Source organism: Nanorana parkeri, unplaced genomic scaffold (genome assembly GCF_000935625.1).
Source record: "Nanorana parkeri isolate BGI_ZX_2015 unplaced genomic scaffold, ASM93562v1 scaffold360, whole genome shotgun sequence".
Taxonomy (NCBI): Eukaryota; Metazoa; Chordata; class Amphibia; order Anura; family Dicroglossidae; genus Nanorana; species Nanorana parkeri.
In genome coordinates, this window is record NW_017306628.1 from 278055 (window position 1) to 303031 (window position 24977).

Sequence of the window (24977 nt, forward strand, 5' to 3'; positions counted from 1 at the left end):
GCTCCTTGATGTTTAAAAGTTTTAGCTTTCTGCAGAATTAGTGGGTCCCCTGAGCCCTGGCCCTGAAATCCTGTTTTAGGGTGGCTTTTTTCCCTTTCAGGGTAGTATAGAGCCGTCCTTGTGTGTGTTAGGAAGCTGTGCGTGTCTCCACAAACACACAGGCTGAACTATACCTGGAGTTTCAGTTGAGTAAGGGCGGCTTCCCTTGCAGCTTCAGTTGCAGAACCATGCACCCCGTGCACTATTTTTTCGGACCGGACATAACCGCAGGCATTGATGTGCCTTGCGTTCCCGTGTGGCCGATCGTATTGCGACTAGAGGGCCATTCACTTCAATGCACCGCCACACCCCCTCCCGCCCTACAACAAATTGATGCAGAGAGGATCACAGAATCTCTGGGTATTAACCAGTTGACATCCGCGGTGTTAAACCCCCTTCCCATCCAGGCCATTTTTCAGTATTCAGCGCTGCGGTACTTTAACTGACATTTATTCCGTCATGCAGCGCTGTACTGAAATTAATTTTATACCCTTTTTTGGGGACAGATAGAGCTTTCTTTTGGTGGTATTTATTCACCACTGGGGGTTTTATTTTTTTACTATATTAAGGAAAAATTACCGAAATTTAAAAAAAAACAATTTCCCCTATATTAAATGATAAAACATTTATTATTACCCAATTTTTTGGTAAAATATAAAAGATGGGGTCACGTCGGGTAAAAAGACACTAAACATGTCAAGCCTTAAAATTGCGTGCGCGCGCGAAACCTCAAAAAACGATAATACCCAAAATTGGCCCTAGGCGACGCTTTAAAAGCTGTTACCGCTCATCAGTTTAGTGTTATAAGTGATTGATGGCCCTAAAATGATTGCTCTCACTGCGACGTTCGCGGCGATATGTAACAGGTGTAGCGCAATTGTAATTTTTGCGCGCTGGGGCACCGGACGCGTATTTACGTTTATAGGCGCGTAAACGTGGGGGTGGGGGAGTTAAACATTTTTGGGGGGTTTTTTCCCCTTTTTTATATGTGGCTTTTATTTTATTTTATTTTTTTATGTGTTACTTTTCTTTTTTTTTATTTATATTTTTTTTTTTGCACTTATTGTTATTGCTATTATATAGGGGGATAACAACCCCCTATATAATAGCAAAGGCACACTGACAGGTCCTCTTTATGGAGATATTAGGGGTCTCTAGGACTGCTATGGACCTGCTATGGGGGGTGCTATGGACCCGCTGATCGCCTATATGTGAAACACCCGGTACCGGGTGTTCGTATTGGACGGGTCTTTTCTGCCCGTGCGTGCCCGCTAGGGGGCGCGCGCGAGCAGAAAAAAATTGCCGTCTGGAGACGGCAACCCGCAGATGCTGCAGTGCCGTCCGTCCGTTTTTTTACTACGGGCGGACGGCAAGAGGTTAAGATTGCCAGATACATTATAACAGTAACCACATTTTGATGCCGCACAGGAATGGCAATTTGACATTTATGGTTCCTTAGAATTGCATTTCGTTCCTGATTTTACTTGAGGTATTGTTAAAACTTGTAGAAGATTGTTTTAATGTTGGACACATTATTGAATAAAGTATAAAGCCAGTTAGTTTTTACTGGTTCTAACAATTCCCTTGTGTTTATATATGCACTAGAAGCAGTACTGACCCAGTTTTTTGTTTTAAAAAAAATACATTTTATATGAAACTCTAATTTTCCCCGACGATTGATGGATTGGGAAAAAAAAGATTCCATTAAGAACTTACTGAATTCTATTCATTATTTAGTTCCTACTGCTTTAATTACTCTGCTACCTTTTCTACATTATGGTTCTCATTTTCACTCCGAACGTCTTAATGTTTTGTTTAATGCACTCTACTTGCGTAATATTCCAGCATGAGCACAGAATGGCTATGACGGAGATGTTGTTTAAATTTACCTAAGATTATGACCAGGTGGCATGAATAAATGGCCCACGCAGTGAATTCCTCGACAAAGCTGTTTTTTTTTGTAAGGCAACACTGTTGGCGACACTTTTGCTACAAATAGGAAGGTGTAAAAAAAAAACGGCAAAAGAAAATGTTTGAACAATATGTGAAGGCAATGACAAAGGAAAGTATCCTGATAAAATAACCATAACAAAACAGATATTTGCCTTGTTATATGAATTTTAATCTGCAGTCAAGTGAGTGTATGCCAATGGTGTGTCTCCATTGCCTGATAGCAGACAGGCAGCCAAATGACGCCAAGGACAAAATAGTATTGTATGGTTTTAATGCACAATGGAGTATATGTTTAATAAAAACGAATGTAAATTGATTTATTTGGTTTTTGTGGGCACCTAAAAAGTCCAGCATTCTGTGCACATTGTTTTTGGGAATAGTATAATGGGATGTGACACTTATAAATAGATAAAAACCCTCTTCTTTTTTTCCTTCCCGAACAATCAACAATCAACACCCCTACATTTACCATCACCTTAAATCCAAGAATCCAGTGTTCCAGATAGGTTGCCATTGATTACAAATTCTATAGGGAGTATACAGGTGGAACCTGACTTATTAACCTATTATTAACCTCAGATATCTAGGATATGGTGTCACCATGGTAAGATCAATAGATTTCTAAGGCCCTCAAAAAGAAAGCTATAGATGAGTCTGTTAAGGGACTTAAAAAGATCACCAAATGATTTGAAATCAATCATTCCACTGTAAGAAAAATAATCTACAAGAGGAGGATTTCAAACAACTGCAAATTTTTCCAGGGCATGATGGCTCAGCAAATTCAACTCAAGAGAGTTTTTGTTACTAAAAGACGTCTCCAAAAACTCCAAAGTTTCAAGGCGGGTGTTCAGGTAAGTCTTGAAACAGTTGGGGTCAAAGTGCATGCATCTACAGTCAGGAAGAGATTGCAGCAATTCACTCTGTCTGCGAGATGTGTTTAGAAAAAGCCATTTGCTGTTCAATAGGCATGAGCTTGTGGTACAGGTCAACCATGAATTCAACCCAATTCCAGGCTGTCCACATTTCCCTGATTCAGCAAACCATTTGGCCAATTCACCCACCACAGAACCTCTGTCTGTGTCCTGTCATCAGGAGCCGGCTGTCTTTTGGATTTTTGCAGCTGGCCCCTTGATGTCATGATGCCAGATGAAAGAAGTGAGAAGCCTCCTGCAGCCTTCTGGGATATGTCATGTTGTTGTCCTAGAAGGCTCCTGAAGGAGGCAGGGGGCAGGCTGACCATGAATATAAAAAAGGTAAATAATTTAGTGCCCTTTTTTTCTTTTGTGGAGGAAGAGGATTGGGATGGTGGAAAGAGAATTTCTAGATTGAAGGTATACTTTAACTCCTTCCATAAGGTCCAACTATGTGTTCTGGGGTTGATTTATTAAAGCACTTCACTTTAAATGCCCAATTATGTACAAAAACTTTCCACTTTTTTTGGATGACTGAAGTAAATACAGCTTTACCCAATTAACCATGTTATTTCTTTGAGTCACAGAATTTCACAAAAAGACTAAGGAGGTTATTCACAAAGCTAGCCAAAGGATCAGCCGCAGCTTCAGCTGATCCTTCGGTTGCGAGAGCCCTTCGGTTCAGTGGAACCGAAGGGCTGCTGTACGGGCTATTCACTATAGCCTGTACAGCTGCCGAAGGTGGCCGAGCCGAAGTGACAGCCGAAGTGGGGCGAATGACAGATCGCAAATGACAGCTGGACAGAGTCAGCTGTGATCCCACGGCTGGCTTCGCCCAGTTGTAATGACAGATCAGCATCCCCAAATGACATGGGGATGCTGAACTGTCATTAAACAATGACAACTGGACTGAGCCTACCGCGACATCACGGCCGGCTCTGCCCAGTTGTTATGTATTGGCCGGGACCTGCTAGAAGACAGTTGGGCAGAGCTAGCTATCACTGCCAGCTTTGCAAAATTGTTTTTTAAAAATCATTTTTGTAATATTTTTTTTTTTAGATTTAACATTTATTTACATTTAAAAAAATATTTTTTTAACTTTATTATTGTATTTTTTTACTCTTTTCATTGAATTGCTGTTCTGCTCGATACCACGCAGGTACCGAGCAGACTAGCCAAGCTGAATGCCACTCGGCGGCATTCGGCTATTCACTCACTGCCGTTCGAGTGAGCTTCCGGAGCTTTGGCTCAGCCGATCCAGATGTTGGATTGGCTGAGTCAAAGTCCTTCTGCACGTCGGCTGACTGAAGTGCAGCCGATGTACCACTGAAATTAGCCGCACTGAGCAGAAGTGAATAGCTGAACGCTGTTCGGCTTACTTCACTTCGGCTGGGTTATTCACTCAGCTGCCTTTGGCAGCTGTGTGAATAACCCTATAAATCTACTCTGGCGTAGTGAAAACAAGCAGACAAAATCTGGAGCAGCTGTGAATGGCAGCCAATCAGCTTCTCCTTTTCATTTTCAAATCTTAACTGAACAAACTGAAGAGAGAGGCTGATTGGTGGGGGTGGGGACATTTTTTTGTGTTTTTTTAATTCTTTTTTATGTGTGGCCTTAATTTTACATTTTTTTTGCAACTTTATTTTCTTTCCCTTTTTTTCACTTAACTTTATTGTTATCACATAGGGGGCTAAGAATCACCCTATGTGATAGCAAAGAGGATGTGACAGGTCTTCTTTATAGAGACATCAGGGGTCTTTAAGACCCCTAATGTAAGCTAGGGACCCCCAAAGTACCGTTGCCTGTTTAAAAATGTTTACAGTTTCCCATTCGAGTGGGCAGGGCTGACATGCTGTCTTTAGACGCCCTGTTACATCCAGGAAGCTCCCACCCGGCCGTTTAATTACAACAGCCAGCCGGAAAGCCGGTAAAAAGGCACAAACTTCAGGACTTAAATATGAAATATGCATTCAAGTATCCTTAACTATTAAAAACAATTATCTTATTATCACTCAGCTGTAGATCCTCAAATCATCTCTGAATTGGTGCTGACACTGTCCTTTCTTCTGGAGGGTGGCTACTTTTGTTCCCCATGGTCCCTGTGTTGTAAAGTAGCCACGGCTCCAAGCTACCTGCTGTGATAGACTGCAATCTCACAGAGATGATTTGAGTATCTACAGCTGAGTGATGCACAAATAAGATCATTTTTTGTTAATAGTTTAAGTACTTGAATGCATATTTAAGGTTTGACTAAGTTTTTCAGGTCTCATAGCTAATTTGCTTGTCAGTAGCTTTCCTACATTTAATAATCAACAGAATTGTTAGGCTAAAATACTCTGCCAAAAATTTCCATTTCCATGGAAATTTTCCATTTAAGTACTGTATATGTTGGAAAGAAAATTATTAATATGTGTACATTCGCTTGTGTAGCTATTGCTGTTATACGGCTATACAGAGAATACCAGGAAGAGTTTATGGAGCACAAATGAATACAAAGTTGCATTGATTTAGTTAGTGCCTTGGTTAGGTTTGCTTCATCGCTATCAAATCAGCGAACCTCTGAGAAATTTGCGACTGTGAACACAACGCTGAAGATATGTGATTCATATCTAGCCCTTGATTAATAATCCTGGAGGCAGAAGCTTTTCCAGCAGAGTGAGATTTCAACACAGAGGTTCAAAGAGATTAATTGCAACAGGGCTGATTTAATCCATGTGCTGACAGTATCTGTAGAATCTAGGACTGTTGTGTTGATGAAAGGTATATGTGGCCTTTTATCTAAAAACTCTCCCTTGATATTCTCATAGGTGCTGGAGACCTTTTAATAAAATGTACAATATAGATGTACCTGTTACTAACATAGAGATTGTTAGTTGTTAGAGATAAACGTTGATTGTTAGAGATAAACATAGCTATCTACATAATTCACCAACATTTGAAATAGTAAATATAGCAGCATCTACTAAACTCAGTACTGCAATGAAGAATATAACAAATCATATTTCATTTAACAGATGTTAGTTTTCATTTCCTCTTCTTCCTCTAAATTGTTTTATTCTTTTTGTTCTGGTGTAAGTGACAAAGTGAAACTGTTATGAATTCTACCTGGTATTAAGGTCATTGTCGCCCAGTCTATACATTATTCATGTCCGACTCCCCACTGAAACAGACATAATCAATACATACTGTACTTGTTAATTATTCCTACAGTAATGGAATCAGTGATAAGAGATATTGCCCCAGGTTCACTGGCACAGATATCAATCCCTACAACCGTGTTTTTCTTTTTCTGAAGGCCTTGACTTGCCGCTAATTTTAAACTGTTCACTCAACCCCACCCAAGTTAAGCTGCCAGAGGTTGTGTTTTTCTCTCAGTTGATACCAAAAAGAAATTTAGGACACCTGTACCATGCATCCTAGGTAGATGCAGAACTTTGTGTTTCTGCAAACACAGTGCAATGTATTTTTAACACATTTTGGTGTGTTTTTGAAGAATTCTGGTGCATTCCAGTGGGTTTTTTTTTTTTTAAATAGGTTTTCAGGTGCAGCCTGAAGTGCAGCATTTCAGTGCATTTGTATGCATTGTTTATGCCTTTACATACATTATGGTGCGTTCCAGCCCAGAACACATAGTGCATGCAGCATTTTTTGCCCGCATTGGAACGAACTGCACTGGTGTGAACAGAGTCAAGAAATACTATAGGAATACATTGGAATGCATTTCAGATGTAGACAAAAAAACATACCAGACATGGTATGAACAAGCCCTGAATCTACAATAGAAAAACTGTAAATACATTACGAGAGAGTTTAATAATAGAGACATATCAGAAAGTCTAATAATAGGGACCTGCACCACTCCCAACATTCTATTGGCCAGTGTATCCATCACCTATAGACTTTCGGGAGCTCAGTTCACATGGCATAGCTGTTGTAAAGTGAAGTGACCTGTATAAAATCTTAAGAAATAAATCAGTAAATCAACTCCAGCTTTTTTTGCTTCTGCTTGGATAGAGTGGGAAAGAGTTACAATTTATGCCAGGATTTGATTTCCGGTTTTGATTTCATTGGGGTGATTACAGGAAATGGAGTACCGAGGTGTCTCCATGTCAGAAAGTCACAGACAGAAATAAAAACATTTTCAGAAGTTCTAACCCTCCTTTACTATGCTAAAATGTGTTTTTGTCTTTGCCTGTGTTCCCATTCGAGAGATTTCCCATCACTTCCGGACAAGAGAGGAAATGAGGGAAATTTCCCCAACAGGAACACAGATGGATAATAAAACCTGATAGAGTGCTAGAGAAGGATCTGGGTGTCTCGGTAGGTCATGGCTTGCAATGCTAGTCTGCAGCTATCTAGAGTGAGTGGCATACACATTTGTATTAAAAGAGCATAAGGTTGATTTACTAAAGGCACTTTGCAAGGGAATTTTACTAAAGGTCTTTTCACTTTGCAAGGGAATTTTCTTTTAGCTTACCAAATGTGGTGGAAATGAACTTTGCAAGGAACACACAGTCAAATGCCAGTACATTTTTTTGTATTTTTTCTTGCACGTCATTGGATGATGGAAGTCAGCGTAGCTTCACCTCATTCATTATGCTAAGGGAAATGTCCTTTGCAAAGTGAAAAAATACCCTTGTAAAGTGAACAGTCTATTTGCATTTAGTAAATTAACTCAATAGACTCAAAAGGAGCAAACAATCCCTTATAAAAAGTATTTATCAAACCTCACCTGGATTATAATAATCTAAAGTAATAAGACCCCAGCTATGGAAATATATCTCAACTGACTTAGATATTTATGAGGCAATTAAAGGGAATATGATCACCTTGTTCAGATTCATAAATGGTCCATATATTATAACTTCACTGGGAAGTGAATTACCTGAATTTCTGATGCTATAGTTAGACTATACCATTAAGGGGTCTATTTACTAAGCTGCCGAAGGATCTAGCTGTAGCTTCGGCTGATACTTTGGCTAGCTTCGGCTGATCCTTTGGCTAGCTTCGGCCCCAGGACCTCTTCGGTTCAGTAGAACCGAACTCTCCTCACAGCCAAACTCTCCTCGATACTCCAAGAGTCTCCTGCTATTGGATAGTGGCTTCCGGAGAGAAACACTTTCTCCCAGAAAGGTTTACTCTGCTTGACCGAACAGAGTAAACCTTCCACTGCTCTGGTTTTTTTTTTCTTTTCCGTCAGAATAAAAAAAAAAAAACAATCACATTGGTATGCATAGCTAGATTCCTATTGGCTATTTAAATTTGCAATAGCCAATAGCAAACTAGCTATTGCACCCACCCACTGCTGCTGTCAATCAGCAGAGGGGATCTGAAGTTCTCCATCAGGTCCCCTCTAGTGATTGACAGCAGCAGACGGTGGGTGCAATAGCTAGTTTGCTATTGGATATTGCAAAGTGAAATAGCCAATAGGAATCTAGCTATGCATTCCTATGGTGATTTTTTAAAATTATTATTCTGACGGCAGCAGAACAGCCCGGCCAATAGAAAACAGTTGGGCAGAGCTAGCTGTCACTGCTAGCTCCGCCCAATGGTTTTCTATTTTATTTTTTACTACTATTTTTTACTACTTTTTTAACTGTTTTTCTATTCTGAGTCGAACTCCTTCTGTACTTCGGGTCGGCCGACCCAAAGCCGCACGAAGCAAGCCGATGTACGGTTGATTTCAGCCGATGTACGGCTGAGATCAGCCGTACAAGCCTGAAGTGAATAGCCGAACAGCGTTTGGCTCACTTCACTTTGGGTTGTTTATTCACTCGGCTGCCTACGGCACCTTAGTGAATAGACCCGTGAGTGATTTTCATGCTGCTGATAGTAATCAAAGTGACGCAAATTATATACTGGTCATTTAATATGTTTACTTCACACCCTACAGAAAACATGAGTAACTATTCCCTATACTTTGCCTTAAAACAAATAAAACAGCAGGTTGTTAAAAAAACAATAATTTCCAGCTCTATACACAAAAACTTAATAGGGCGTACCTCCTATTGGTTTTATACCATTCACCCTTCAAGCTCATATTACAACCTGAACAATATAATGAAATCTTTATAACATTTGACCACATAATTTGGGCAGGAAAAGCAATTTAATAGAGGGCATACGGCCATGTTCTATATCTTATGTTGCTTTTTTGTTTCTTTTTTGGTTTTTAGTACAATATAATAATTTCTCAAAGTTAAGCATCTAAGACCATTCAATCCTTAAGTTTCAACCAGAGATTAAAGCTTGAAATTTGTAACCAAATTATTGTAATGTTTTCTAAAATTCATTTTTTTTGATCCTGTAAGCCAATAATTGAAGATTATTCTAGCTTTTGTGACTGAATAATTAGGATTTTATTAAAGACAGGAGGCGAATATTATTCATTACCTCTCTTTACTGTTCCTCATAGCAGCAAAGACAAAATATAACACAGAACAAAAGAACCAATGAAAGAATACGCTGTTATATAAGTCCGCCCACAAAACAATATCCTCCTCTTTTATTGCAGAGGCCTCCATGGATGAGAAAGGAACAAATCAACAGCTCAAACACGGACTGATCCAGAAGAAAAGGATGGGCAAACAAAATAAGCAGCTGGTGGTTAGGAGGTTTGCGCAAAACAGCTGTCCTACGCAAGTAGGATTGCTGAACACATACAACATAAGGATGGGTGGAAAAAAGGGGTAGGAAACCCGAAGAGGACATGATGTTTGTTTGGCGGGAAAGAGAAAATGAGACCCCTTCTGGGGTAAAAGACAAGGCATCATGATTGAATTCCTTGACATCTGACACCTGACGAAAAGAGACCAAGCAAAGTCATTTTCGCTTCGGAACCGGTCAGGCCAGGCACAAAAAAAGGCAAGAACTAAAAAGACTCCCCAAAGGTGGAAATAGCAAGGGATAGGAGGTTGATACAGGCAAATGCCCCAAAGGAGACAACAGAGTAAAGGATCCCTGCTAGTAGGCAAGGCCGGCACAAGCACATATCGAGCTGAAATGCTGAGGTCCTTGGTTAGGATGGTCTAGCGTTCCAATCGGGCACCCCCCAAACAATTGATGTATCTCACTGTGGAGATGTTGTCCATGCACAGTAAGATAGAACAATTTGAAAGCTCTGTTATGAAGCTGCAGAACATGAAAGAGCCCGCTAGAAGCTACAAGCAATTGATATGCAAGGAATGCTCTTCTGGGGTCAAGCGGCCTCCTATATCCAAGGCCGCACAGGTCACGCCGCGGCCCCACAGGCTGGCATCCGATTCCAGAATTAAATCTGACTTGTTTACGAAGATGGCTGTCCCGGTCCAAGTGCTGCAGCCACCAAGTGAGATTGACACGGACGTAGTCTTCCATAGGGAGCAGGTGATTGTAAGAGGGATTAATTTGAAGATGCTTTGTTTTCATGCACTGCATGGCACCGTAGTAAAGTGGCCAAAAATGGCCTGAATGGAGGAGGAGTGGAGACTCATAATCCTGGCCAGAGATCTGAAGGAGATATGATCCAGATGATGGGTCTTCCAAAGTTCTCTCTTGATGTTGGCAACTTTGACTACAGGAAGCTAAAGCAAGGAGTTAACTGAATCGATCACGAAGCCCAGAAACTGTATCTGTTTGCATGGCGTAATGGAGTATTTTTGAAGATTGATAATAAAACCTAAATCCCCAACTAGTGGATTACCCAGGAAGTGTGTAATCTGTCCAGGCTGGCATTGAAAAGATAGATGATAGATTTTATACCCTGGGAATGGAAAAACGCTATCACCGGTTTCATCATCTTGATGAAGCACCATGGGGTGGAGCTCAGGCCGAATGGGAGGCAGGTGAACTGCCAGAGATGGGACTGCCGTGGAAAACAGAGAAAACACTTGGAATCTGGATGCACGGGAACTGTGAGATAGGCATCTTTCAGGTCCAGGCGAGTGAACCAATCCTGGTTCAGAAGCAGATCTCTGAGAAGATGGATACCCTCCATGTTGAAGTGGCAATTAACCACATGGTCATTTAAGGCCCTGAGGTTGATGACCAGTCTCCGGTCTTCTTGCACATCAGAAAGATGTTACTGATGAACCCTGGGGAATTTGGAGCCGGCTGAATCACCCCTTTGGTGTGTATTTCTAGCAATTCCTTGTCTCATTGAGCCTCCCAACTGCAATAAATGGGTTTTCAGTGGATGAACCTGAAAGGGAGGAGACACAAATTTTATCACAAAACCCTCCACAGTCTGGAGGACCCAGCTGTCAGAAATGATGAGTTGCTAGCATTGGGAAAAGCCTGCCTTCTATGTGAAGAACCGCAGGGGAAGAATGTAAGAAAAGGTGACTTACTAGAAGACGACTTTCCTCTGCCACGACTGGTGTTGCCTCTACCACAATAGAATCCTTTGGCTAAGGAGAAGGGCGTCCTCTGTGTTGAAGAGTAAGAGTTTGATGGAAAAGATCCCTTTAGAGCCTTGGACCGAGTCTCAGCTGGTGGTACGGCCCCTTTGCTGACCAGCCCTGTGAAAAACACCAGGATGTTGGAAAACCTTCTTGAGGGAGTTTTTGACCTTATTGAAAGATGTAAAGGAACCGGCATGTTTCCTGAGCTCTGCAATAAAAGCTCTCTGAAGATCTTGCCATCGGTTTTGGCTCCCAATTTTTTCTCTGTCTTACCTGAGAGATGAGCATCTATGCGCAGAAGTGCAGCCAGCAGCAGAGATGGCAGTGTTAGCATTGCCTAGCAGTGATATGATTTGGGGGAGTCCACTCAGATGATCTAGGATGACAAATATATCTGGGGTCAAAAAGTGCTTTTGCCAGTAGGGTCAAGCACTGCACCACAATCTCCAGGGTCTGTGCATTGCTGTGTGATATTAGTTTTGAGGCTCAAGGTCTCACCCGCTTCACTCCCTTAGGGTGGTTGGGGTTCATCATCCTCCTGGGTGGAGTGGGACTGAGCATCTCCCGAAGGAGCTGTGGGTGTGATTGTCGTCTCGTCGAAGCGGGACTCAAAGTGCGCTTTTTTTTTCACAATGACACAAACAGACCAAGAAATAAGAGCACAGGAGCAAACAGACAGAAATGGAGGGGAGACATGTCGCTGACCTGCCATGAGGAGCAGCAAAGAAACAGGAGGATACTGTTTTGTGGGCAGACGTATGTAACATAGCGTATTTTTTCATTGGTTCTTTTGTTCTCTGTTATGTTTTGTCTTTGCTGCTATGAGGAACAGTAAAGAGAGTTAATGCAAAATATGAGCCTCCTGTCTTTCCATAAACCTAATGAGAGAAATTAGATGAAACAGACTCAGAATTGGCCTGGATGAGCCAGTCTGTGGACACTGGATACCTGCAAACCTTGACACATACATGGCATTAATTTATTTAAAAAAACAAAAACAAAGCATCATTGTCCAAGAAAATAAATAGATAAAAAGTACGACCCCAGTGCACCCTGCAGAGAGTATGTTAACCCCAAGCTGGAGAAAGTGACCACACAAGCCCCATGCTCTGTCAAGACCAGCCTATACATAGGTGCACTTGGGTCTTCCACATGCCTGTAAAGAGATATAGGAATCACATGGGACTTTTGTGCAGCTAGGACAGGTACATAGTGTGTCCTCCATATGATCAAGGTAAAATGTTAAAATGGTCCACCTGGTCAATTACCTATTCACAAGATGGCAAGTATTAAATGTAAAAACAACCACACACCAAGAAAATTATGTTAAAAATTATGTTAAAAATAAATGAAGTACAGGGCATATACATCTGGACCTAGATCTCCAACCAGGGGCGTATCTATCACGAGGCAGACTAGGCATTTGCCATAAAAATTTTACAAGGGGCCAACTATGAACTATAATGTTTTTAATCAATCTTATTTTGGGATTTGGAAAAGCAAAAAAAAAAAATAATAGAAGTTATTTAAAATGATTGATCAAAAAGGATCATTTAGATTGGGGGGGAGGGTGCCCAAGTTTAGTCTTGCCTAGGGCAGCACAAAACCAAAATACACCACTGTCTCCAGCAGCTGCTCTGACAGGTGCTACTGATCTTTCTCTTAGTAAAATACAGAGAGCATGGGATAATGGTAATTTTCCATCTTTTGAATGGGTCTATTAAAGTCGGGAGTGATATCATTGCAACATTGCTTGTTATTTTTATTTTTAACAATTTGGAACACTTTGATGATTTTATTTGTAACACTTTACTTTCAGTTAAAGCAGTAAACCTAACTGAATAGCATTTCGTTTTTTAAAGCACTCTGTATCATAAGCACTTGCCATATAGTATACTGATAGCTTAGATTATTCCATATGTATGGTGTAAATTGTCTATAAATGCTACTTTTTCTTCCTAAAATTGTTTTTGTTTGTGGCCCTGTAAACTTTGCACAGCCGATTAAAGATGACTAAAAATCCAAGGTGGGGATTGATATAAGAAGAAAAAACTTCCACATTCGCAATTCCCTATTAAACTGGTTGACAGCAGCAGAGGCAGTTTTGTATATTTATATTTATCATATTTATAATAAATAAATATATTTATATTAATGATCTGTGATGGTGTGTAGCTGATATATAACTTAAATGGGTGAGAGATGAGGCTAAACAGCCATAGAATCTCAATAGGACAGCTTCAAGCTACTTACATTGACTAATATGATGATTGTTTATGTGGGTCAACAATGTTTCTCTTGTTGTTCTGGTAAACTCCAGCTGGGTTTGCAAATTATGCTAAACCAGATGCCTACAAGGAACGCAGCCTATTTATTCAGGCCATTTGGTTTTTCCTCCAGGCTTTAAATTTTTTTTAAACTTTTCCCTTTCACTGCACTTCCATAATTAGATTGTGCTCTGATTTGAGACCACCCCTCTAAAATCCTGGTGCTTTCTTTAGTCTTACCAAGGAGTCCTGTCAAATGCTGAGAGTGTGGTTGTGCCAAAACCCTGCTTGCAGTCAGTAAAGATTCTTAGATTTGACCCAAAATGCAGTTTAACCCGCAGTATTCAGGTACCCCCATTAAGATACCAGTCCTGCACATCAAAAACATAGGAAATTGACCTATTGACAGAGGTCCACAAATGAACCTGCCTTATCCCTTGCTGATAGCAATATTGGACGGGTGTATCAAAAAGTGGGCCCCCAAAATGGGCTTTTCCACATCTCCATGCCTCAGAAGTGTTGTGCAAAATGGGGGCTAGGGAAATTGTTACCCCCTTCTTCTTGGAACTAATAAGGAAGTCTTTTAGCCCCATACCCATTACTAACTACAAGAAAAGTCAGAATTGAAGCAAACTCCCAACCCCACATAGAAAAAAAATTACCATAAAAAACAAACAAATCAGAAGGTATTATTGTATCATACAGGATATTCTGTCTTGTTAGGTTGTTCTTTACAATGCAGCTGCAAAGTGTAATAGGAAATTATTATAGTTACTTGTACCTGGATTCTGGGAGAAACAGTTCCCACATTGTTAAAATATATAATGAAAGGAGGTCATTAGTGAATTTTCAAGTCCAAAATGTTCTTTTCTTTGTGCGTGTAAAAATAATTATTAGCAGCACAATGCATAATTTTCATGTTTGACTGGCGGGTACCTTTAAAATATATTTAAGTGATTATAAACACTACTGCATTGTTACCATTATTTTCCAGGGAAAAGAAAGAATACACATTTAAAATCATAGCATGTTAAAATGACTCCTTACTAAAGAGACCAGTTTTGCACTGTGCAGATAACAAATGTCTATCCAGTCTGGTGCTTCCCTTCAGGGATTTGTAGTATGTCTCCATTTACTGGCACTAGAAGCACAGCTGAGCAGTTATTTTGAACTGCCTAGAAGTCTTGCAATCTGTAAATGTCCAGTGGATTTGCTTCAGCGTCATATATAAAAATATTGAAGTTTAATTACCTTTTTAATTATCTATTTTAGCTAATGAAACATGAAGCATTTATCTGCTCAGCTGCCAGTATGACAGCAGTAATTAATACAGAATTTCAGTATGATACATGTGATAAATTCAAGTGATACCAGACTAAAGACTAAGGGGCTGATATAGCAGCAGCAAGACCTAACCACAGCCATACTGCTGCCTTCAAGCAAACTGGACTTTGACACATTTATAAAGTTGAGACCCATTTATATCAGTAAACTAAGAAACAAAATGTAAGTTGGGGAAGGAAACCTGTCTACTATATCATGAGGTGTTCTCTGGAGGATTATGCAGAGGATACTCTGAAGCACATCATTCTGCGCCCTGTATTATAAGAATTAAATGTAAAATACAGGTGTAGTGCGAACTGTGGAGTAATCACTTTGGTGTCCTGTGAATAGCAGTATCAGCTCTCTTTTCTGTAAAAGAGCATATATTTCTGCAGGGGCTTGCAACATGGAACATGATTTGGCATTTTTGCAAAATAGGTCAAAGCAATGGAAAAATGCAGTTCAACATTTAAATGCAACATTTAAATAGTGCACTTAGGGAAAGAGTGCAATATTGGGGATACAGTGTTGGTCAGAACTACAGAGGAAAGGGTTTTGGGGGTGCTTACTTGGGATAACTGTAAAATGAGCAACAGTGTGGCCTGCCAGTGGGGGAAGCCAATATAATTCTGGAGTGCATCAGCAGGTTGGAAGGTGGCTCTTGTTTACCTATATTGATCTTTAGTTAGACATCATTTAGAATACTGTGTCCAGTTCTGGAGACCTCACTTAGAAAAAGATGTTGATAAGAGTCCAGTGACTGACAATAAAAATGGTAAAAGGTTTCAGGGATAAAACATATCAGTTGAGACTGCAGGAACTTTATATGTATAGTCTTGAGGGAAAAAAGGAAAAGAGGGGGACATGATTGAAACCTTTAAATACATTGAGGGTGTGAGTAAGGTTTAGGAGGAAAGTATTTTCAGTATAAAGCAAGGTCAAGAACATGGAGACATCACCTCAAATTAGCAGAAGGAATGTTTAAAAGTAACCTTAGACATACATATTTGACAGAAAACATAGTTGATGCTTGGGACAGACCTTCAGCAGTTAACAGTAAGTGCATTTAAACATACATCAACAGTCCAATAAAAAGATTGTAAAAAAAAAAATAGAAATAAAAGTCCAAAAATGGTCACACTCAATGGACTGCTTAATCTTTTTTTTTTGTGCTGGTACTTTTCTATGTATCTATAAATTGCCCACAAGGCTGTGGGCATCACTGGTGTCTTAATATTCTGTAAACATATAGGGGAGCATATGCCCATGACGCAATACAAACATGTTATTTATCCATACTGTATTCCACTATTTCCCAGCATATTGCTACAGCTTCAGTTAGATATCGATACAGAATATTGTAGTGATCTCAAATATTGATACTCATAACAAATTATTTTATCACTAGACCAGTCCATCCACTGTATAATGCATCTGAAACGATCTCTCTATATGAAATGATGTGCAGTGCCAAGTTACAGTATATTCAGATTTGTTGCACTCATTTCAAGAGGCAAAAAAGATTCTGTGTCCACTAAGGCAATTCTGGGGCCATCGCTGGTCACTTTGCCAACTTATATCTTGCCATCTTATTTTTTAGAAATAAAAAAATATCCCTTGTTCATTTGATTAATGGGAATCCAAATTATTTGCCAATAAAAAAAAAAGTTTTTAAAATTCTGTGATGCCTTACAGAGCTGTGTAAGGCATCACAGATGCCTGTGCATTACAGATGCCTTAATGCAGAGCTTTCTGCATTATGTAATGCCCAGTAAAGCCATCCTTACTTTCCCTGGCAAGGTTCCAGAGCAATTAAAGACAGTAATCCATTTTCCAGTTCACACTATAGTCTCCCCCCAGAGCCTTTACCCTATGAAGTGAAAGAGTCTAGGTGCCAAGTAAACTCCATGCTAGACTTTCCCCCAAGTCATTTGGGGCTGTTTGTCACAATTCCAACAATTCCTCATCACCAGGGATCGATCTCATATTTAAATGTAAATGTTCCTCCTTCCTTACACGTCTCACAGGGGGCTTGCAACTCAAGCAGGGAAGTGCCCCGATCACATCATCCACCCACCCCTCGTCACTACTTGTTCATTCACAAAACGCCTTGTATTTTTCTCAAGGAATACAAGGAGTTTTCTGACTGGAGGAGAAGAGGGACAGGTATGTGACATCATCTCTCCTCCTTCAATTACAGAATGGCTTGTATTCTTTTTAAAAACAATACAAGGCATTTTGTGAATGGGCAGGTAGCAAGGTAGGTTATGTTATGTGACCAGAGAACTTCAGTGATTCAGTCCCTCACTCCCTGTAGCTCATAGATGCCGAGAGTTATGTGTAGGAAAATATGATGATGCAAGGTAAGATTTTTATACTTCGCAGCAGCCCTCCACATATAACACACATCATTTTAGTAATAATTCACAAACCCAGTGCAGTGTATAAAATATCATTTTTTGGGGAGTTTGTCTTTAATTTGTACAAGAGTATAAGAGTATAGATTAGTGACTTTACCCTGTGGAGAGAAATACTTATTTATGACTTTGACATTTGTCAGCTGTTTGTCCATCTGTTTTATCTTGGTTCCAAATGTGAGGATGAGTCAGGGAAATTAGCATGACTTAATTATCAATTGTTCTTGCTCTACACACTAGTGTTATCATTTGTTTCTGTAGTACTCATGATCTACTGTATATTGAACAAGAAAGATTTCTAGATCAGCTTTGCTGTACTCTAAGCCAATGTAAAGGGACACTATAAGGTTTTTTTCACTTTTTTTCCTGCAAATAAATGTAAATGTGATTAGTTTACTGCAAATAATCTTAAAAGTGACTCTGGGGGCTTGTACACACCACATGATGGCAAATGAATGCATTACCATGCATTAATGCGACGCACCTACCGTGCATTAATGGTGTGGGAGGTCAGTTGCGTTGCCATTCATTTGAATGGCACCCCAAATGCACCTCCCCCTTTCAATGTGCTTGACTGCGCTGCAATGCACGGTACTGATATACAATGCGTTGCAGTGCCAAAACAAATGCACGATTGCAGTGCATTTTGCACAATTTTTTTCAACCGCATCGCAATGCATGGTATTACGATAATGTGCGTGTTACATACATAGTTACATAGTTGTTACGGTTGAATAAAAACACAGGTCCATCGAGTTCAACCTTTGGGTTTTGTGTGTGTGTTTGTTAGGGTGCCCACACACCTTACAATAATAATCCCGGGAAATCCCGCGATGGTACGATTATCGTAAGGTGTGTGGAAGCCGTGCGACCTCTACTACTGTAGGTCGCACGACTTTAAACTTATGAACATGTTTGAAAACCTGCTGAGCATCGTACGATGTTCGGCGGGTGTGTAGCATGTTTGTAAGATAAAAGCCGGACGTGGTGATGTGTGCAAGCGCACACTGCCCGTTCGGCATTGCGGTCATCGGAACCCCGCCCCTCAGGGGGGCGCGGCTTGCGATCATCGCAAGTACGATCTGCCTATGCAAGATGGGCAGATCGTACGTTTTTTTAAGTACCTTACAACCATCGCAAGACAAAAGTCTTGCGATGGTTGTAAGGTGTGTGCCCAGCATTACTAAGATTGCCTGTAACCCTGTATATCTTGTGTGCTGAGAAAAGTATCTAGATAGTTCTTGAATGATTCCATACTCTCAGCTGATACCACTGTCTGTGGAAGCGTGTTCCACAATTTTACAGCTCTCACAGTAAAGCATCCCCTTCATAGTTTAAGATTAAACCTTTTCTCTGTCAGTTTCAGATGGTGGTCTCTTGTATTCTTGACTGAACTGACAGTAAACTGTTTATTACTGATTATCCCACCATTAAACAATTTGTACATGAATATCATCTCCCCTCTCAGTCTCCTCTTTTCAAGCAAATTAATTGCAGGAGGGAGGTGCTTTTAGGGGTTGGCAACAGAATGCACCCCCCACACTGTTAACGCACAGTAGGAGCGGTACCATACGTTAATCGCGCGGAACCAAGCGATTAAAGCATGGCCCTGGTGTGAACGGGCCCTTATTGTTTAGAAAGTTTTGCTTCTGCGTATAGTTTTTAAATATTAATGTACACAAGACAACCATATTTGCTTGTTACTAATGCAGACTATCAGCAAAGTAGACTCTCCAGTAGGAATGAACTTCAGGTCAATCATGAGTGTGCCTGAAACCCAGCATGTTCGTAATTCAGCAAATGGGAAAATTTGGCGCGTTCGCCCCTCAACACAAACTTTCAGCCAGAAGTCGGCATCACTTCCACCACTAAATGACAGCTTCCCTCTGATGTTTTCCACATTTTAAACACGCCGGCAGGGATCTGAGGTGACATCCTTTACATGCTAGCAGGGCCAGGGAACTGTCTTGTGCAATGGGAGTAACAGCATAATAGGATCCTCGTGACGGTGGGTTGTCGGGGTGTTGCTCATTGTGATCGAATAGGATCTACATTGCTGGATGGTGTGATTGACGTTGTATTTACAATATGGGACTGTTGTGTTGTCATTTTTTGTATTTATTATTTACAATTTTTGTGAATGAGTAACAAGGGGTACTATGTACACCTTAAAGGAGAACTATGGGGTTTAGGCTTTTCCCCATAGTTCTCCTTAGGGTAACGGGAGGACACAAGGCTCAGTATAGTAGCTGTAGCTCGCGGTATACTGAGACGCCGCATTATACCGCGAGCTGCTGCTCGCGGTATACTGAGACGCCGCAGCTGAAGAGGATCCCGACAATTATGCTGGGATCCGCCCAGCTGCGTGACTGACAGCTGGCTCTGCCTATCTAGAGGCAGAGCCAGCTGTACCTGCCCCCTCCCCCCGTCCGTTTCGCCAGTCAGCGCTCGCGGATCGGAGCGGGGAGGGAGGAATCCAGCCCCTCCCCTGTCACGGCAGAGAGCCGTGACAGGATCGAGAGGTGAGCGAACGCCGGTATGTGTTTGCTCACCTCCCGATCTACTGAGCCGACCTGTGACAGTCTCATTGTCACAGGTCGGCTAGAACTATGAGGTGAGTGAAAAGCACTCACCTCATAGTTCTCCTTTAATCATTCATGTAGGCAGTGCCAGATATCTGGGGGCCCCATATTCTAAACTATTTCCTCAAATAGGCCCTTACCCAGCAAGGTACCCTCCCAATATTAGGGTACATGGCCTGGTATGGTTAAGGAAGACTGAGGGTGCATGCTTGCAGCCTCCCCTTTCCTTCCTGAATAAGGGACTGGTATGGTTTTTTGGGGGAAGGTCCACGCTAGGGGGATTTTCTTAAAGAGATAGTATACAATTGGCATGGATCCACTTCAAAGTCCACACCACCCATAACGAATAACGTTCTGGTATGGATTATACATACAGAGTGAAGCAGGCCAGGAACGTTAATTTAGCAGCTAACTTTTTTTCTAAATGTCATTGTACTGGTGTGCTGATTTAGGCATCCTTAAAGTATGTAATTGATAGAATTATTTAAGTAGTTTTAATGTGGGCAGTACAATGGCATAGTGGTTAGCTCTTCTGCCTTGTAGCATTGGGCGTTCCTGGTTTAAATCCTGGCTAGGTCACTATCTACAAGGAGTTTGTTTGGGTTTCCTCTGGTTTCCTCCCACACTCCAAAGACATGCTGGTAGGTTAAATGGCTCCTGTCTATATTGGCTCTCGTATGCATGTGAGATAGGGACCTCAGATTGTAAGCTCTGTGTAAATAAATACCAATAATAAATAATGTCCTTTGTGCCACATTAAACGACCTGCTCCCCACTGGTAGTGCCCAACTCCCCATTCCCTTTTTTAACAAAAGCTTGAAAAAGGCCAGAAAAAAATGACAGGATGTGGCTCCCATAGACTTCAGGAGGGTTCAGACGCTATTTGTGGGGTTCACAAAATTTCCACAGAGTTGAGCGAACATCCAGAGAACTGAACTTTGCTTGTTTTCCTCATCCCTACTCTCCAGAAGTACTTAAAGCAAACTTAAAATAGGGGAAAATATTTGAAGCTTCCACTTCCAGAACATAGTAAGCACCTCCAGTTGCCAGCATGTGTGGTCTATTTTCAAAAGCAGTGTCCCTGGTACACCCAATGCGAGGGTACTCTGTAATGCAAATATCAGTCCAGCTTCTTAGGTTGAAAGCATAGAACAGCCAATAGTGAGGCTTACCTGGTGAGAATGAGAGCTTTTGACCCATAAACAACAGATATTTGTGTGGAGAATGAATTGGAAAATTGACCTAGTGTGCAGACACCTGCAAGTAAGTAAAAAGTCACATCAAACATTGCTTTCAGGTTTGTTTTACAACAAAAACTCAAAATGTGGATTTACTAAAAATACAGTGTAGTTCACCTGTAATACATGTCGGTTTTATTAAAAAAAAGAGCTTTCTCTCGATTTTCATTTCTGAGATGCTGCATGGCTGGTAGACTAGTACTTGCTTTGTCTGGTCCAGTAGTCAAGGGATAAGAACATTTGTTTCACTGTGATTTTATCAGGGCATCAGGAGGTGTTTCCATAGCTAGTTCACTAAGCTGTAAGTAACATGAAGAGGCAGTGAAATGTACCGTAGATTGCAGCCTCTCAAGAGAGAGGAAATGCAGGCAGAGCATCAGCATCTCTCTACTGTAATGTGCATGTTTCATATTTTGTTAAGGTGGGTGAGAGGTCACTTTGTCAGTGACTAATCATTTTATTTTCTGTGTGCATCCTTCCCAAGTTATTTTGATGAAATGAACTGGAAACAGTTTCTGTGTCACAGAAAAAAAAATATCTTAACAGAGCAGTCAAGTTATTTTGATGCAGAAAGCCTTCATTCATTTATTTATCTTTACATTGTTCATAACCGCCAACAGGGCCATCTTGCTAATGATAATGATTATGATGATTAGGTGTAAGGTGTGGAATACCTGCTGTAAATTATAAGGATGTTAAAATTTGCTAAGGAGAACAGTGACTATGTTAATGTATAAGGCTGCTTAATGTATAAGGCTGCCTTAGTAATAAATAATGATGGTTTAGTGAAGAAATTTATTGCTTATATAATGCACAAAAACTCACACAGGCTGACACACACTGAAATTCACAGACTATGATGGATAGATAGATACATTTACAGATTCTAATGGACAAAGACAGTCTGCAATGGACTGACAGTAATGAAAGGATAGACACACCTTGCCCACTTTCACTAGAGCAGGGGTTGCTTAGGGCAGCGTTGGGCAGTGATTAGCATGACACTGAATTTGGCAGTTTGACTGATGTCAGAATGTTCATATTGTAAATGTTGAAATATATATTGTATAAAATGTACCTAATTGTGCATGCTGTACTTACAACCATACAGTTGAGATGACTTATAACCATGCCTATAGCCATCAATATGTCACAATGTATTATACAAAATTTGGATAAGTCAGGATACAATTCTTTAAAGTGACAATAAACGAAGGAGTTACATCTTAAAAATGCATTTGCGTAGCTTAACTATTAACAAAAAGGTATCTTATTTGTGTATCACTCAGCTGTAGATCCTCAAATCATCTCTGAATTCATGATGACACTGTCCTTCCTTCTGGAGGGGGGTGTTAGGTCCGCGGTGTGGGCCCGAGATGATGAGGAAGACCTCCCTTGCAACCCTGTCTGATGAGCACTGGGGTTGAAAACAGTGTGAGTCAGGCAGGGAGTGCACGGGTGCCGGATCAGGATCCCCGGTATCAGCAACAGGTGACGTGTAGGCAGGGTAGGCAGCCGTGCAGGATCCTAGACGGCAATAGAGAAGTCAGACAAGCCGGGTTAGCAACAGGCGGGCAACGAAGTACAAAGCAGGATCGAATGGAGAGTCAAGAGGCAAGCCGGGTCAGTAGGAGGTAGGCAACAAGGTACAGAGGGGTAATCCAGAAGAATCGTCAGGGAGAACGCCAGGTCACAGGTTAACAACAGGAGCAAGATCAAGAGACGACTGGAGCTGGCTAAAATCACACAGCAATGAATCTCAGCCCTGTGGGGCTTTAAATAGGCTGGGGGCGACTACTGCGCGTGCGCCGCCGTGATGACGTCACCCGCGCACGCCAGTGCAATGACATCACGACGTGCGGGGCGGATCCCGCCAGGTCACAGGGCGTCTGCGCCTGCGTGGCCTAGCGATACTGCCGGGATGTCCCCTCCTTGTGCGTCCCCGCACAACGGCTCGTACTGGGACATTGTACATCCCTCGGTCCGGCACCCGACATGGAGCCACTCGGAACGGGACCCGACAGGGGGCTACTTTTGTTCCCATGGTCCCTGTGTGTGTTGTAAAGTAGCCACTACTCCAAGCTTACTCCCGTGATGGACTACAATCTCAAATTTAGTTTACTAATTTTTATTGGGATTGTAGTCTATCATGGGCGTGAGCTTGGAGTGGTGGCTATTTTACAACACACACAGGGACAGGCAGGTGGCAGGCAGCTGGACCCAAAATACAGGCTGAGATTGAAGATTAAAAAAAATACAGATGTGTAGCCAGGCAGATACAGACTGACAGATCCTGTTGATCAGGAGCTGGCAGGATGTTCTGCATTCCCTTTATAGAAGGTTAATGATGGTCAGATGTGCACAGCACAGACCAAAGCTGCAGTGCTAAGTAACATTCAGCAGACACAGGCTCAAGGCTATTCATTAAGCTGGCCATACACCTATAGATTTTCTGCAGATTTTCTATGGTCAGATGGGAAAAGTGCAACAGATTCCCCCATCTATGCTAAATTGTGTGGATGGGGGGAATCTCCCACTGGGTCAAACTTCAGTATCTTGCTAGTCGGCCCCACTGGCTCTCAAAATGCCTGAACAATGCCTGAATCCAAACAGATTGTTCAGGTATATTGAGAGCCAGAGGGGCCGACCAGTAAGATACTAAAGCTTGGCCCTGTGGAAGATTCCTCCATCCACACAGTTTAGTGTAGATGGAGGAACCTGTTGCACTTTTTCCATCTGACCATAGAAAATCTGCAGATAATCTATAGGTGTATGGTTAGCTTAACAACCAAGTCTGATATGGGGCACACAATTCTGACAAGATTTGGGGCAGGCAGTTATGAGAATAAAGAGAGAGGTGTTATACACAAAGAGTTTAAGCTTAATACATTCCAACATATACAAAGCACCCCTTTTTGTGCCTGCTTGAGTTAAGTCTTACGAGTCGATTATGTTGATGTTTATTCTGATTGTTAAACAGATAATGTATACTGTGGGTATTCCTGCTGCCGTTGTTAATTGCTATAGACTTACATTTTTTAGAAACCAGTCAAAAAGATAGTTACTATTAATAAAACCCCAATTTAAAGTTCTATCTGAACAGTATGGAAGTTGAAGGCAAGCACATTTTATCGCCATCCCTTCTCTAGTTAATGTTAGAGAACCTGATTAGTAAAACATGGTGATTGCACTTTCCTTTAAGATTGAAGTTAATGTTTCATCTACTAAGGCTGAAAAGGACATTCTAATCACCATTAGCATCACCGATAATATATAACAGCAGTAATGGTAGTTCATGTTGGCAGCTGTGCAAGAAACCTATAAATATTTGAAACATTAACATAACATTTTCAGATGTTTTTTTATTATCTCCCTTTATCCTGACTTGACAGTCTAGAAGCCATTATGCAACTTTCCCAAAACACAAGTTTACTGTGAAATCTTTATAGCTCTTTCCTGATAGTGGTTCAGTGCGGCAACAATGAAAGATGAGCTGCGACAACAACATAAAATGAATAATGAGCTCTCTGCGTAGCAGAAGCTGATAGGGATTCCAGACACTGTTCAGAGTTCTGCCGAGGACAGTGAGATCTGGTGTAAAAACTTACCGGTTGAGCATCAAATATCTTAAAATGTTATATATGATGTTAGCTTGTAAAGAGAGAACTCTATTTAATGTACACAAAAGGGCATAAATACTTTTTTTTTACATCCCATGTCATTATCAAAGACAGCATGGGGATGTAATTACAGCGTGTCTTGGTCTTTCATGTAAAAAGATGTGCTTTTAGATTCCCTACTTCAAAGCTTGTGTACTGTTACCTGGAGGCTAACAAGCCAGTGTACAAAAAAAAAATAGTGCCTCC

General features: G+C 41.0%; 1 protein-coding gene across 1 annotated transcript in view; it reads left to right on the forward strand.

Annotated features, from left to right (window-relative positions):
* FUT9 (fucosyltransferase 9) overlaps positions 1-24977 on the forward strand; it is a 49858-nt gene that overhangs the window by 17472 nt on the left and 7409 nt on the right. The gene's annotated exons all lie outside the window — the stretch shown is intronic.